Here is a 12991-nt window from a genome sequence, read left to right as displayed (position 1 = left end):
CAACATTCCTCCTTATCTTCTGTTTTGGATCATCTTTTGCACTTATCGACTTCTGGCCTCAAGTCTACATCGATCAGAGTCCGTCTCAGTGCAATTGCAGCTTTTCATCAGCCTATCGAAGGGAAACACCTCTCTGCTCATCCGGTGGTTTCCAGATTCATGAAAGGACTTTTCAATGTCAAACCGCCTCCAGTGGTTTGGGACCTCAATCTTGTCCTTGCTCAACTGATGAAGCCTCCATTTGAACCAATTGACAAGGCTCATCCGAAGTATCTCACTTTCTCATTGCCCTCACATCTGCTTGAAGAGTCAGTGAGCTGCAAGCTTTAGTTGCTGATACATCTTTCACGGTATTTCATTATGACAAGGTGGTCCTTCGCACTCATCCTAAATTCCTCCCTAAAGTGGTCTTGGAATTTCATTTCAACCAATCCATTGTTCTTCCAGTCTTCTTTCCAAAGCTTCATTCTCATCCTGGAGAAATAGCTCTTCATACTCTGGACTGTAAACGTGCTTTGGCCTTCTACTTGGAACGCACCAAATCACACAAAACTGCTCCTCAACTTTTAGTCTCCTTCGATCCCAATAAGATGGGAAATCTTATCTCTAAGCATACCATCTCCAACTGGATGGCTGCTTGTATCTCATTCTGCTATGCCCAGGCTGGATTACTCCTACACAGTAGAGTCACAGCCCATTAAGTTAGAGCAATGGCAGCTTCAGTAGCTTTCCTCAGATCTACACCTATTGAGGAAATTTGCAAGGCTGCTACTTGGTCCTCGGTTCATACTTTCACTTCTCACTATTGGCTGGATACTTTCTCCAGACGGGATGGACTGTTTGGCCAAACAGTATTACGAAATGAATTCTCTTAAATTGCCAACACTCCCACCATCCCATTTTGGTTAGCTTGAAGGTCACCCATATGTGAGAATAGGCTGCTTGCTTGTCCTGGGATAAAGCACAGTTACTTACCGTAACAGGTGTTATCCAGGGACAGCAAGCAGCTATTCTCACAACCCACCCACCTCCCCTGATTGGCTTCTCTGCTAGCTATCTGAACTGAGGAGACGCGCCCTACGCTGGGCAGGAAGGCACTCACGCATGCGCGGTGCGGTCAACTCAAAACTTCGAGTTTCTTCAAGCAAGTCTGCTTGCGAGCTTCCACATCTGGGCTCCGCTGATGACGTCACCCATATGTGAGAATAGCTGCCTGTTGTCCCTGAATAACACCTGTTACAGTAAGTAACTGTGCTTTATTTTTCAAACCAAAGCAATTGTTGGAATTTATATCAGCCAAGGAAAGGGGGAGGGGGGTATTGTGGTGATTGGTCCAATAGCTCTACCAGCAGTTTAAGTCCAGGCGAATGGGGGGTTTCCATTAGAGAATGACACGGGGGAAAAATCTGTCCCCGTCACTGCCCCGGCCCACCGTCCCCTTCACCGCCATTCCCTTCACCACCCCGTCACTGTCACTGCCATCCCATTCACCACCCTGTCACCGTCCCCGCAGCATCCATAAGCCTCAGGACTGCAATATTTAGTTTATTCCTTCCTTATAAATCAAAGTTCTGGCTGCTGAACTAGATAGATTGTGAGCCCACCGGGACAGATAGGGAAAATGCTTGAGTACCTGATTGTAAAACCGCTTAGATAACCTTGATAGGCGGTATATAAAATCCTAATGAAACTTGAAACTTGAGAAAGAGATGTTCAGCTGGCAGGGCTTTGTTTATAAATTTTAATCAACACAACTAATATACTACTTTATCCGAAAGCAAAAATAAATAAATAAATAAATGGAATTTTTTTTCTACCTTTTGTTGTCTGGTTTCTGCTTTCCTCATCTTCTCGTTCAATTCCTTCCATCCACTGTGTGTCTTCTTTCTGCGTCTTCCATTTGCTCGGTTACTGTGCCTCTCCCTTCACCCCCCACAATTGGTCTGGCACCCATCTTCTTCCCAACGCTCCCCCATAGTCTGGCATCAGTCTTCTTCCCTTCCAGCGTCTTCTCCCCACTCTGTCTTCCACAGTTCCCTTCAGGATCTGTTCCTCTCCACCCTTCTTCAATGTCTGTTCTATTCCTTTCTACCACCATACTTCCCTCCCTTCTTCACCATCTGTTCCTTTCTACCACCCTACAGATCCTCTCGCGCGGCCTATCTACCTACCTCCCTCTTACTTTCGTGGCACTTTCCAATGTAACTTGTGCAAGCCGCTGGAGCCTGCGAGCTCGGTCCCCAAACAATCTCGCTTCTGTGTTCCTATTTCTAATATCTCCCCTATGTATCTGGCATTGCCCCCCCCCCCCCCGTGTCCATATACCTTCACCATGGCATGTCCCCTTTATGTCTCTGTCCCTATGCCCCATGCACATAATTTCCCCTCTTTCTGTTACCTTCCTGTGTCCAGATTTCCCCTATCTTCCTCTTCCACACCAATGTGTCTCTTCTCTTCAACCCCATCTAGCTTCTTCCCCCCCCCCCTGCTTTCAGCATCTGGCTCACCTACCTGTCCTCCCCTTTCTTTCCTGCTGTGGGTTTCTTTCTCTCCCTCTTCATCCCCTTTGCCCAGAATCTCTTTCCCTTTCATTCCCTCCTTCCTAGTGTGAGCCGGGAACATGTGCGATGGAGCGGTGAATGGTCTTGTCCCCACAGTGAGGCAATCAAGGATCGCGTGGTCCAGCAGCCCTCTCCCGCCCGATTGCAGCGTTCCATCAGCTCCCTCCTTCCACCTCACCTTAGATGCCGAGTTTGCCAGCTTTCTCTTTCGCCCAGCTGCATGCGTTCAAAAAGGCGCGCACGCGTGGCTGTTCAGTTGTTCAATCTTCTGCTCTGATGCAACTGGAAGCAGGAAGTTGCAGCAGAGGAGAAGATTGAACAACTTGAGCAGCCGCATGTGCACGGCTTTTTGAAAGCATGCTGCTGGGCGAAAAAGAAAGCCGGCAAACTCTAAATATTAAGTGAGGTGGAGGGAGGGAGCTGGCTGAACGCTGTGATCGGGCGGGTGAGGGCTGGTGGACCGCGCGATCCTTGATTGCCTCCACGGGGCGGTGAATGGCCTTGTCCCCGTCCCCGCAGCGACTACTATTTTTCTTTCCCCGTTTTGGCGGGTTACCCACAGCTACTCGCTGCAGGTAACAACCACGGTGTCACTCTCTAGTTTCCATCATTGCCTCCTGAGCTGTTCTTGTAATTAATAAGTATATTTCCTTTATTATTATACTAATACTTGGATCCATATTTTTAAGTTTGTGGAGTAAATAATGTATACGATTTCTTTTCCTTACATTACTGTTGTAAGTGATGTTAGGTTTATTAATTTCAAGTACTTAATTATTGAAGAGCTTGTTTAATAATATGAAAAACTGAATAATAAAAAAGTTAGTGTAGCTGGATGTAAAAGGGCCAGACAAAGTCCATCAAGCCCAGGATCCTGTTTCCGAGTCAGAAGTACCTGGGAAGACAAAGAGTAAAGCCGATTTGATGCTGATGGCCAAGTGCTTTTAAGTGTGTGGAATATAAATTCACCCCCGGTGATGAAGAGAACCGCAGCAACTCCAAGCACAAGGTAACATGAAGGAAAGTTAAAAAGCAAGAAGTCTTGTTAGTGAAGAGGCTGTAGCTCGTTTCTGAGCCTAAAGCTCTCGTGCTACCTGTGTGAGATCGTCTCGGAGCGCCGGCTCGCGCCTTCCCCTTCCCGCTCCCCGCTCCCACCTCTGGAATGAGGAAGCAGGCGATTAAGGGGGCGTGGCTCTTGGAGAACTTGAAATCGCGCGCGCGGAATCCAGCGCTCTGCGCTCCGCCCCTCGCCCGCTGCGCGCGCAGAAGCCTTTCGACGTTTTGGATGCGAACTGCCTCGGGACGCTACCTCTTCGAGAAAGGCACGGCACAGTCGCGCGCGCGCGCGCTCACGCATCGCTCGAGGCTCCGCCCCTCACACACCTGGCGGCGCACGCAGCCGAGGCCGGCCGGCCGGCGGTAACCGGAAGGGGCATCGGGGAGAACCGCCCGGCCTCGGCCTCCCTCACCCTGAGCAGGACTGCGGAGGAGGCTAGCTCTGGCTTGGAGAGGGGGAGCGCCCCCGACCCCCCTCGCATTGGCATCTGGGAGCTTGGGCTGAGGCTCGCTCCGCTTGGCAACTCTGGCCAGCAGGTAGGTAAATGCGGGGGGAGGGATGGGATGGGATAAGCTGCTCCACTTAGAATCGCATCCCAAATTGGGAGCCTGAGGGAGCCCAGAGTCTTCCCTCTCCCCCCTTGGCCTGACGGTCTTCCCTAACCATTTGGGGGGAGGGGGTGGGGGAGTTTGGTCTAGTTGTGGTGCCGAAAAGGAAATTCAGTTGCTGGACATGAAACTTACAATTTATTTTAAACAGCATAACAAAAGTAAAATAACAAATAAACACGAGAAAAAAATGCACTGTGGAATGGTCATATAACAAAGAGAAGATAAAATGAATATTGTATAACATTTGATAAAGTACCTCATGAAAGATTTCGGAGGACATTAGAAATGGATTAATAATAATAATAATTTTATTCTTATATACCGCCATACCCAGCGGTTTACATCCATTAGATTAGGATCTGCATTGACAAGCAGATTTACAACAATTTATCAGAATTACAGCTTTGATCGAACTTGACAAAGGATGTAGAGAGTAGGGAAAAAAGGGAAGATCCAGTGAAGGAGGAGAGGAGCGGGGGGGGGGGGGGGCGAGGTATTGTTGTGGGATGTGTGGACAGTTAAGGGTCATGTTTGCTGAATAGGTAAGTTTTAAGTAGTTTTCTGAAGTCAAGGTAAGTGGGGGCCTCGAGTATCATTTGGGCTAGCCATGGGTTCAGCTTGGCTGCTTGGAAGGCGAAAGTTTTGTCGAGGAATCTTTTGAGATGACAAAATTTTAGCGAAGGGAAGGCGAACAACTGAATTCTACGGGATTTCTTGTTGGTGCAATAAAAGTTAAAGTGGGGGTTGATGTAACTTGGTGAAGAACCATTTACAGATTTGTAGCAGAAGCATGCGAATTTAAAAAGAACTCTAGATTCGAACAGCAGCCAGTGTAGTTGGTGGTAAAAAGGGGTGACGTGTTCCCATTTCTTTAGGCCAAAGATGAGGCGCACGGCGGCATTTTGGATTATTTTTAGTCTCCTGGTAGTTTTCTTTGTGGCGTTAAGGTAAATGATGTTGCAGTAGTCTAGAATGCTGAGGATGGAGGATTGTACAAGTAGGCGGAATGAAGTATCATTGAAGTATTTTTTTATGGTGCTTAGTTTCCAGAGTACAGAGAAGCTTTTCCTAATGATTTTCTAAGGATAGATTTTTGTCCAGCGTGACTCCCAGGATTTTTAAGGTCAGTTCGAGGGGGAAGGTCATTCCTTTCAGTTGAATTGTAGTTTCCTTGATTTTATCTTTGGGGGTGGCTAGGAAGAATTTTGATTTGTCGGGGTTTAATTTCAGTCTGAATGATAGCAACCAGAGTTCAATCTGGTTGAGAATGTTTGTAGTCTGGTCGAGTAGTTCTTGTGAGATGTTGGTTAGTGGGATGGCTATAAGAACCGGTAGAAAGGCAGAAAACAGAGAGTAGGTTTAAATGGTCACTATTCTCAATGGAGAAGGGTAAATCGTCAGGTTTATACAAAATACCTCTCTCTAAAAAGTTTTTGAAAATGTAATATTGCTAAAGGCTTGTGAGGAACCAGCAGCACTGTTTTCAAACCACTTATCTCATTTGAAAGTAAAGGTGAAGCCCCGTGCGTTGTGAATTCAACAACCGCACTAGAAAGGGAGGTAACAGCTTATTTATTTATGTATGTATGAATACTGCATAGAAAATCAGAAACATACTTAGCTTTGGACAGGGTGTTTTCTCTGTTGCTTTAATGCAGGTAATAAATACTCCTGCTCTCTCTGCCAGTCCTTTTGCCTGCCTTTTAGCTGTGTCATCGACCTATGGACTTCTTATTAGCGGTGTAAAACTTTAACACTCACTCTTACTCCAATCCGGGCAAAAAGACTGGCAGAGAGAGCAGGAGCGTTTATTTACTTGCATTAAAGAACATAAGAATTACTGCTGCTGGGTCAGACCAGTGGACCATCGTGCCCAGCAGTCCGCTCACGCGGCGGCCCTTAGGTCAAAGACCAGTGCCCTATTTGAGTCTAGCCTACCTGCTTACGTTCTGGTTCAGCAGGAACTTGTCTAACCTTGTCTTGAATCCCTGGAGGGTGTTTTCCCCCTTTAATAATAATAATAACTTTATTTTTTCTATACCGCCATAATCTTGCGACTTCTAGGCGCTTTACAGTGAAAGAGAGCTGTACAATCAGCGAATTACAAGATGAGAACAGGTAGAAAGTCACTGAGTAGTCAGTGATTACAGGTTACAAATAGGTTACAGTATAATCTTAAACATGTTACATCAAAAGGGCTGGATGGTCAGCGAATTACAGAATACAGATAGTGAGGAAGACACTGAATAGTCAGGTGAAGAAAAGAATACTATTCGTGAAGAAGCGTAGTATCAGCATGAAGAGAAAAGCTTTAGGATGGGGGGGCGTTGTCTGGCTAGGAAATAAATCTATTGAACAGAGCGGTCTTGATTTCTTTCCGAAAGGCGCCATAGATCTGCCTGGCTTTGTCGGTGAAGTTGCCGAGCCAGGTTTGCTGTCTGCCAGCTTGACTTAAAAGTTCTATCCAGAAAGGTTCTGTGTTTGCAACCTATGATCTTTGGGTAGGCAAAGAGGTTGCGATTTCTGGTTGTCCTTATGGGGGTGTAGAGTTCGAAGTGAGGTAATAGGTATATTGGGGCCATTCCCCACACCAGTTTATAGCAAAAGCAGGAAAACTTGAATAAAATCTGTGCCTCAATTGGCAACCAGTGTAGCAGATTGTAGTAGGGACTAATGTGGTCACTTTTCTTTAGTCCGAATATTAATCGGACGGCCGTGTTTTGCACTATTCTTAATTTTCTCAAGATTTTTTTAGGTATACCCACATAGATGATATTGCAGTAGTCTAAGGTGGATAGGATCAGTGACTATACCAGTAGTCTAAAAGATGGAGGGTCGAAATATTTTTTGATGGTTTTTAATTTCCAAAGTGTGGAGAAGCATTTTTTGGTCACCGAGTTTATGTGTTCGATCAAGGTCAGGTGGGTGTCTAGGGTGACTCCTAGTATTTTTATAGTTTTGGATATTGGATGATCATGACCATTTAGGTGTATTTTTGTTGTATTGATTTTGTCTGTTGGGCTTGCCATGAAGATTTTTGTCTTTTCTGAGTTGAGTTTAGTTTATAACAGACTCCGGAAGAGCGTTCCAGTTTTCCACCACTTTCTGGGTGAAGAACTAAGAACATAAGAATTGCCGCTGCTGGGTCAGACCAGCGGTCCATCGTGCCCAGCAGTCCGCTCATGTGGCGGCCCTTAGGTCAAAGACCAATGCCCTGAGTCTAGCCTTACCTGCGGACGTTCTGGTTCAGCAGGAACTTGTCTAACTTTGTCTTGAATCCATGGAGGGTGTTTTCCCTATAACAGCCTCTGGAAGAGCGTTCCAGTTTTCTACCACTCTGGGTGAAGAACTTCCTTACGTTTGTACGGAATCTATCCCCTTTTAACTTTAGAGAGTGCCCTCTCGTTCTCTCACAGACAACACCCTGTCCAAAGCTAAGTTTGTTTCTGATTTTCTTTGCGAATAAGAGAGAACAAAATAATCATACAAAATACCTCTCTCTAAAAAATTTTTTAATGTAATATCGCTAATGACTGCTTCTTCAGTAGCATTTTTTTCAAACTACTTATCTCAAATGAAAGTAAAGGGGAAGTGGCTCAGATCCTCCTGCGTTGTGAATTCAGCAACCATACTAGAAAGGGAGATAACCTCTCTGGCTCTTATTCCCCCTCCTGTCTGCCCAGAATTCTTCCTCACTGCCACAGTGCGCAAAGCCGCGGGCAGTGGCTCCTATGATGTCCTGTGCCTGAACCAGAAGCCTTCTCTCTGACATCACAATGTCAGAGGAAATGCTTACGGATGAGGTGCGGGATGCGTGAAGAGCCACTGCCTGCGTCTTTGTGCATTGTGTCAGTGAGGAAGAGGGAGCCGGCCCGAAGATAATGCTGGGGATGGCATAAAATGGTCAGGCAGGAGCAAGCCAGAAGTTAAGGCACAGAATGGAGGGAGGCAGACAACAAAGGTAGGGGGAATGATTTTAGTTTTGAATTTAGTGATTGATTTGTATCTGCTGTCTGTATTTTGCACTATTCTGGAAGAAATGCATTTGTTTCTATTTCTCTGAGGTTGTACTGCATGCAGTCTCTTGAATCTTAGGGTTTCGTTTGTACATATTAGTACTTTTAGTTTTAGGTCATTCCTTGTCAAATGGACCAGGATCCCATGCTCGACACCCCCTTTTAATCCAACCAGATTTTACAGGGGTGTTGTCTAGGGTCTCAAATGAAACTCTGAAAATTTTTTTGATCTATCTCAATTTGGTCAGAAGCTAGGGGTGGTTGAACAAAAGCAATCGATCCACTCCCATGTTTCGTGTGACCTAAAACACCAACTTTGCTTAAGCACTGCGGCAGAAGGAAACTACCTAGGAGCCTGAAATTTTGCAGTTTGGTACAACACCTTGGGGCAAGTTTCTGTGCCAAGTTTGAAATCTTTTGCGAACGTGTTTCCATTTCTACAGGTCAGCAAAGTAGGCAAAAAAATTCAGGAATGAAAATTTTTGGCACAGTTTGGCTCCATACTGCTGCTGGTAGGTAAGTCAGCTGAGGGTACAACTTTACCAGCAGACATGTACCATGAGGTACTTCCAAGATTTGTAATATGAAGCTGAAGATATAACCATCCAAAAAATATGGCTTTATGCATTTATGCAAATTTTCACTTTTTCAGATTCAAATATTTCCGTGTAGGTTTTTTGTTGTATTTTTAATATCATTTGAAAGAGCATGTTTTTTGCTACAGAAGCTATCCTGTTTCATCTTGGACCCGACATTTCTTTGGTGAGAATTAAAGCTTCAAAGATAAGCATTAGTTGTATATGCGCACGAATGTTTAATATTGAAAAGACTCACAGGAAATGGCCGAAATGTCTCCTTAGAATATCAATAGTCAACTTATATATAGGTTTCTAAGGTACTAAATATATTATCCTTCAACTTCCCTTTCTCATTCTGATGTTCATATATCATGCATTAATTTAATTCAATTCATAACAAAGTAGACCAGTGAGGAGTTCACCACTTGAATCTCCCCGTTGAAACACCTAGTGTGGGACGGAGGAGTGGTGGTTCTGAGGTCTTATAAAAACATATATGAACATCAGAATGAGAAGGGGAAGTTGAAGTATAATATTGAAAAGAGGCATGTTTAACACAAACCATGTTGTATGCAAATGAACAAGGTACATGAAGTTTCACAGTTAAGTTCAGATTGTTACTGTTTTATGATCCCCTTCCCTGTATCCATGCATTTTTATATACCCACTGCCACTGGTTGTGAAAATCATGACAAGTGTATTATACACTGAAACCAGATATTTATCAGTTATTGATCCATTGTCTGAAAGGCATTCCCAATAGTCAGATAATACCATATAAATTTCTAAGCTTTATTAAAGACAGAAAAGAAAAGTGCAAAAACCACACTTATTTAAAGTGCGCATACATACTGACAAAGATCAGGAAATTGCCTAAATTCAACTTTTAACGCAGTTTCTTGCACATAGTTTTGAAAGTCTGGTCAATGTTTCCAAAGTAGCTTGTGGATAAGTGTAAGTGGCCATAGATGCATTAAGGCCTGCAATAATATGTTCAGGGATCCAGCATATGTCTCTGCGGGGAGGCCAGTGAAATGACCGTGCAGGATCTTGTGAATGCAAAAAATTAACCAGGATGTCGCATTCTTCCATTGAAATTTCACCTACATGACCAATCCACCAAGAATTGTCATATATGCAAGCTAAGTATTGTCCATGTTGAAAGCTGAATGCTTGAAAGGTAGGGACATGTTTAGGATCAGTATCAGACTCTAAGACACTGGCAATGAATGAGCTGGTGTCGCTTGAAATTTTGCTAATGTAGAGTCTAGCAGTGTCTGTGGGCTTAAATTGATGATTTTCTCTTGTTCTAGCTACTGTGTGGCCCATACCAAACCTTTGCTCCTGAGCAGGTCTTATTGCTTCAATATCTTCCTTAGCAATGAAGAAAAAATTGATTCCTGAGACAGATTTGGTTTAGAGGGCATTGTAAGCTGGCATGGGCAGCTAAACGCTTGGCTGTTCCCCCCAGTCCCATCAGATGGAGATTTGCCATGGCTGGTGCCAAAGAAGTTCCACTCAGCACTAATTTGAAAGTCCACTAATTTTTCCACTAATTTGAAAGTCAGTATCATGGCTGCAGGGGTTAATGAAATTCTTGAAGTTTTTATATTGCACAGCAGAACCATCACTAAAGTAGTGAATATGGCTTAAGACAGGCAAGACTTCCTTCAGATTTAGAATAAGCTTCCTCAATAATGCATGAACATCAATAGTATCGTGACACAAGTAGTCACTGATCATGCATATGCATAGGTTTTGGATATCAGGATTGGAGAAGTAGACAACGAAGGAGTGTAATGTTGCTTGGCTATTTTCCCAGTGAAACCCCTGAACTGCATCCTGAACAATGAAGGAATAATTTTCAGTGAAGTCCATCAAAATAATAGCATGCCCGTCCTTTATATTTGCTTTCAGTTCCTTCAGATACGCACTTTGGTACTTGGAAATAAAATGGTGGCTGGCCAAATTAGAAATTTTTGCAATTCGGAAGTGAAGTCCTCTGGATAACTGGAGAGTTTCCAGTGTATCCCTATCGGTGTGAATCCACTGCTTAAATTCAATGATATCATCTGGATCATGTTCACCAAAGAACTCAGTAAAATATTCCTCCAGAAGGTTCTGCCCAGGACATATTTCACACCGCTGCAACATGCAGTTTTTTGAGTTCATATCACAAACAGTTTTATTCAGAAGCACCTTGTAGTCATCTGGAACTGCAATTGCTGAAAGCATAAGTTTTACATTCTGGTGGATTGTGCAGACAGACTGAATGAGTCCCCGATGAACTGACTGTGACACACCACTTTGGCCGAAGCTCACAGAACTTTGAGAACCCAATTTCAGGCCCATGCTGACAGCGATAGGTAGTATACAGTTCTTTCAGATTGCATATAAGTAATCTTTTCTGCTTTTGCACTTTTTCACCACTGATCCAAACAGAGACAATCTTTTTTGCCTGGGCATATTTTAGAGATTTCATCATCTTCATAAAAATCCAGGACTTTCTGTTTAATCTGCTGAGTAAGCACTTTTCCTCTCTTTGTTGCTGGAACAGCAAGAATGCCACCCTGCTGTTTCAGCTTTCTGGCCTTTTTAACCATTCTTGTTGAAACGTCAAATTCCAAAGCAGTTTTCTCAATAGTCCAGCTGTGTGGAGCAACAGTGAGAAATTGTATTTTCTCCCTATTATTAGATAGTTTCAACTTCTGCTTCAGTTCAGTCAATAGAAGGTCATAGTCGGAACACCTTTTACATTGGCTAGTTTCTGGTTCTGCTTTGATGTCAGCTGGAGTTAAGCCACCAATAACTGCAATTTGGTCTGCAATTGCATTATGGGCTTCAGAGAGTTTGCATTTAGCATAACTTAAGAAATTTTGCTTGCTAATCTGTTGAATCTTTCGAGGAGAGATTTCTAGTGGTGAAAAGCTGGCATTGAGGTTTTCAGGTGCATTGGTAGGGTCATCACTGTCGGAATCAGATTTAGGGCTACTTAAATATTGCAGTTTGACATGCAAATCTTGGGCAAAGCTTTTGGCCTGGTTTAAACTCGTGCTTTATGATAGCTTTTAGCTGCAGGAAGATCAATTGGGCGTAGACCTTTGATATTTCTGTGATTCTGTTTTCTGAACGGATTACAGCAGTTTTTCTGTAGAAATTCAAACTTAAGGCTTCATGATGAGTACAGATATTAGATTCCACAGACAAAGTAGAAAGTATAGAGTGTCTTTTAATTAATTCTTGGTCAGACAAAGAGAAATCAGAAATAAGCTTCAAGCAGCTTTCTCCAGAATAGAAGGTAGATGGTTTCTGGCACTCAGAACTATCATAGATTCCAATACTGCAGGACTCTAACTTATTATTAGTCTGCATAAGAAAAGAGTCACCTAAAAATACAGAATAAAAATAAGATGAAAAATATCAGTGAGAGAACACAATGAAAATAGAGCAAAGCAAGTTGTACATGTCAGCAAGTGCAGAGTAAGTTTCCAAAATCCACACAGGCATAGCCTAGTTAACTAGGGAAAGAACCAGATGCTGCACAGAAAGAATAGATGGAAAGCAACACGCCAAAGGAAAGCTTTGTCAAATAATGAAGTCATATGGTGTTTTAAGGTCATGATGAACCTTAAAGTCAGACTTGTTCAAACAGACACTGTGCTGTGATAGTTGCAAGTCAGAACATGATTATGCATTTGGGCTTGCACACAGTAAGTAGTTTGTGCAAGCCAATGCATGTTTTGACTCACCTTTCAAAAGTGCACAGTAAGTTTGTCAAACACTGAGCATAGTACGAGATGAGTACTTGTGGCTGGCAAAGCTTGGTTATGAGTTTTCAGATCAATATAGTTCCACTGTACATTCACAATGAAGTGCCAATGACCCTTCAACATAACATGTTTAACACAAGCAAGTAATGCTTATCTTTGAAGCTTTAATTCTCACCAAAGAAAGATCGGGTCCAAGATGAAACAGGATAGCTTCTGTAGCAAAAAAACATGCTCTTTCAAATGATATTTTAAAAACTACACATTATTTATTTATTCATTTAGCCCGTCCTCCCAAAGGAGCCCAGAACGGGTTACAGGAGCATATTCAAAGTATGGATAGGAGAAATTTAAGTGAGACATAGACTTTACAGCATAGAAATAACATGCAGACTTACAAA

General features: G+C 43.3%; 1 protein-coding gene across 2 annotated transcripts in view; it reads left to right on the top strand.

Annotated features, from left to right (window-relative positions):
* DLG3 (discs large MAGUK scaffold protein 3) overlaps window positions 1-12991 on the top strand; it is a 490171-nt gene that overhangs the window by 292094 nt on the left and 185086 nt on the right. Inside the window, exon 1 of one of the 2 annotated variants that reach the window (XM_033945038.1) lies at window positions 3791-4154. The exons of the other annotated variant lie outside the window; for it this stretch is intronic. The gene's annotated coding sequence lies outside the window, so the exon portion shown is untranslated. Of the gene's footprint in view, window positions 1-3790; window positions 4155-12991 lie in introns of those variants that run through there. 2 annotated transcript variants of the gene reach the window in all.

Source organism: Geotrypetes seraphini, chromosome 5, assembly GCF_902459505.1.
Source record: "Geotrypetes seraphini chromosome 5, aGeoSer1.1, whole genome shotgun sequence".
NCBI classification, from domain to species: domain Eukaryota; kingdom Metazoa; phylum Chordata; class Amphibia; order Gymnophiona; family Dermophiidae; genus Geotrypetes; species Geotrypetes seraphini.
Note: the sequence above shows the minus strand (reverse complement) of the source record. Positions and strands in the feature narration are given on the sequence as shown.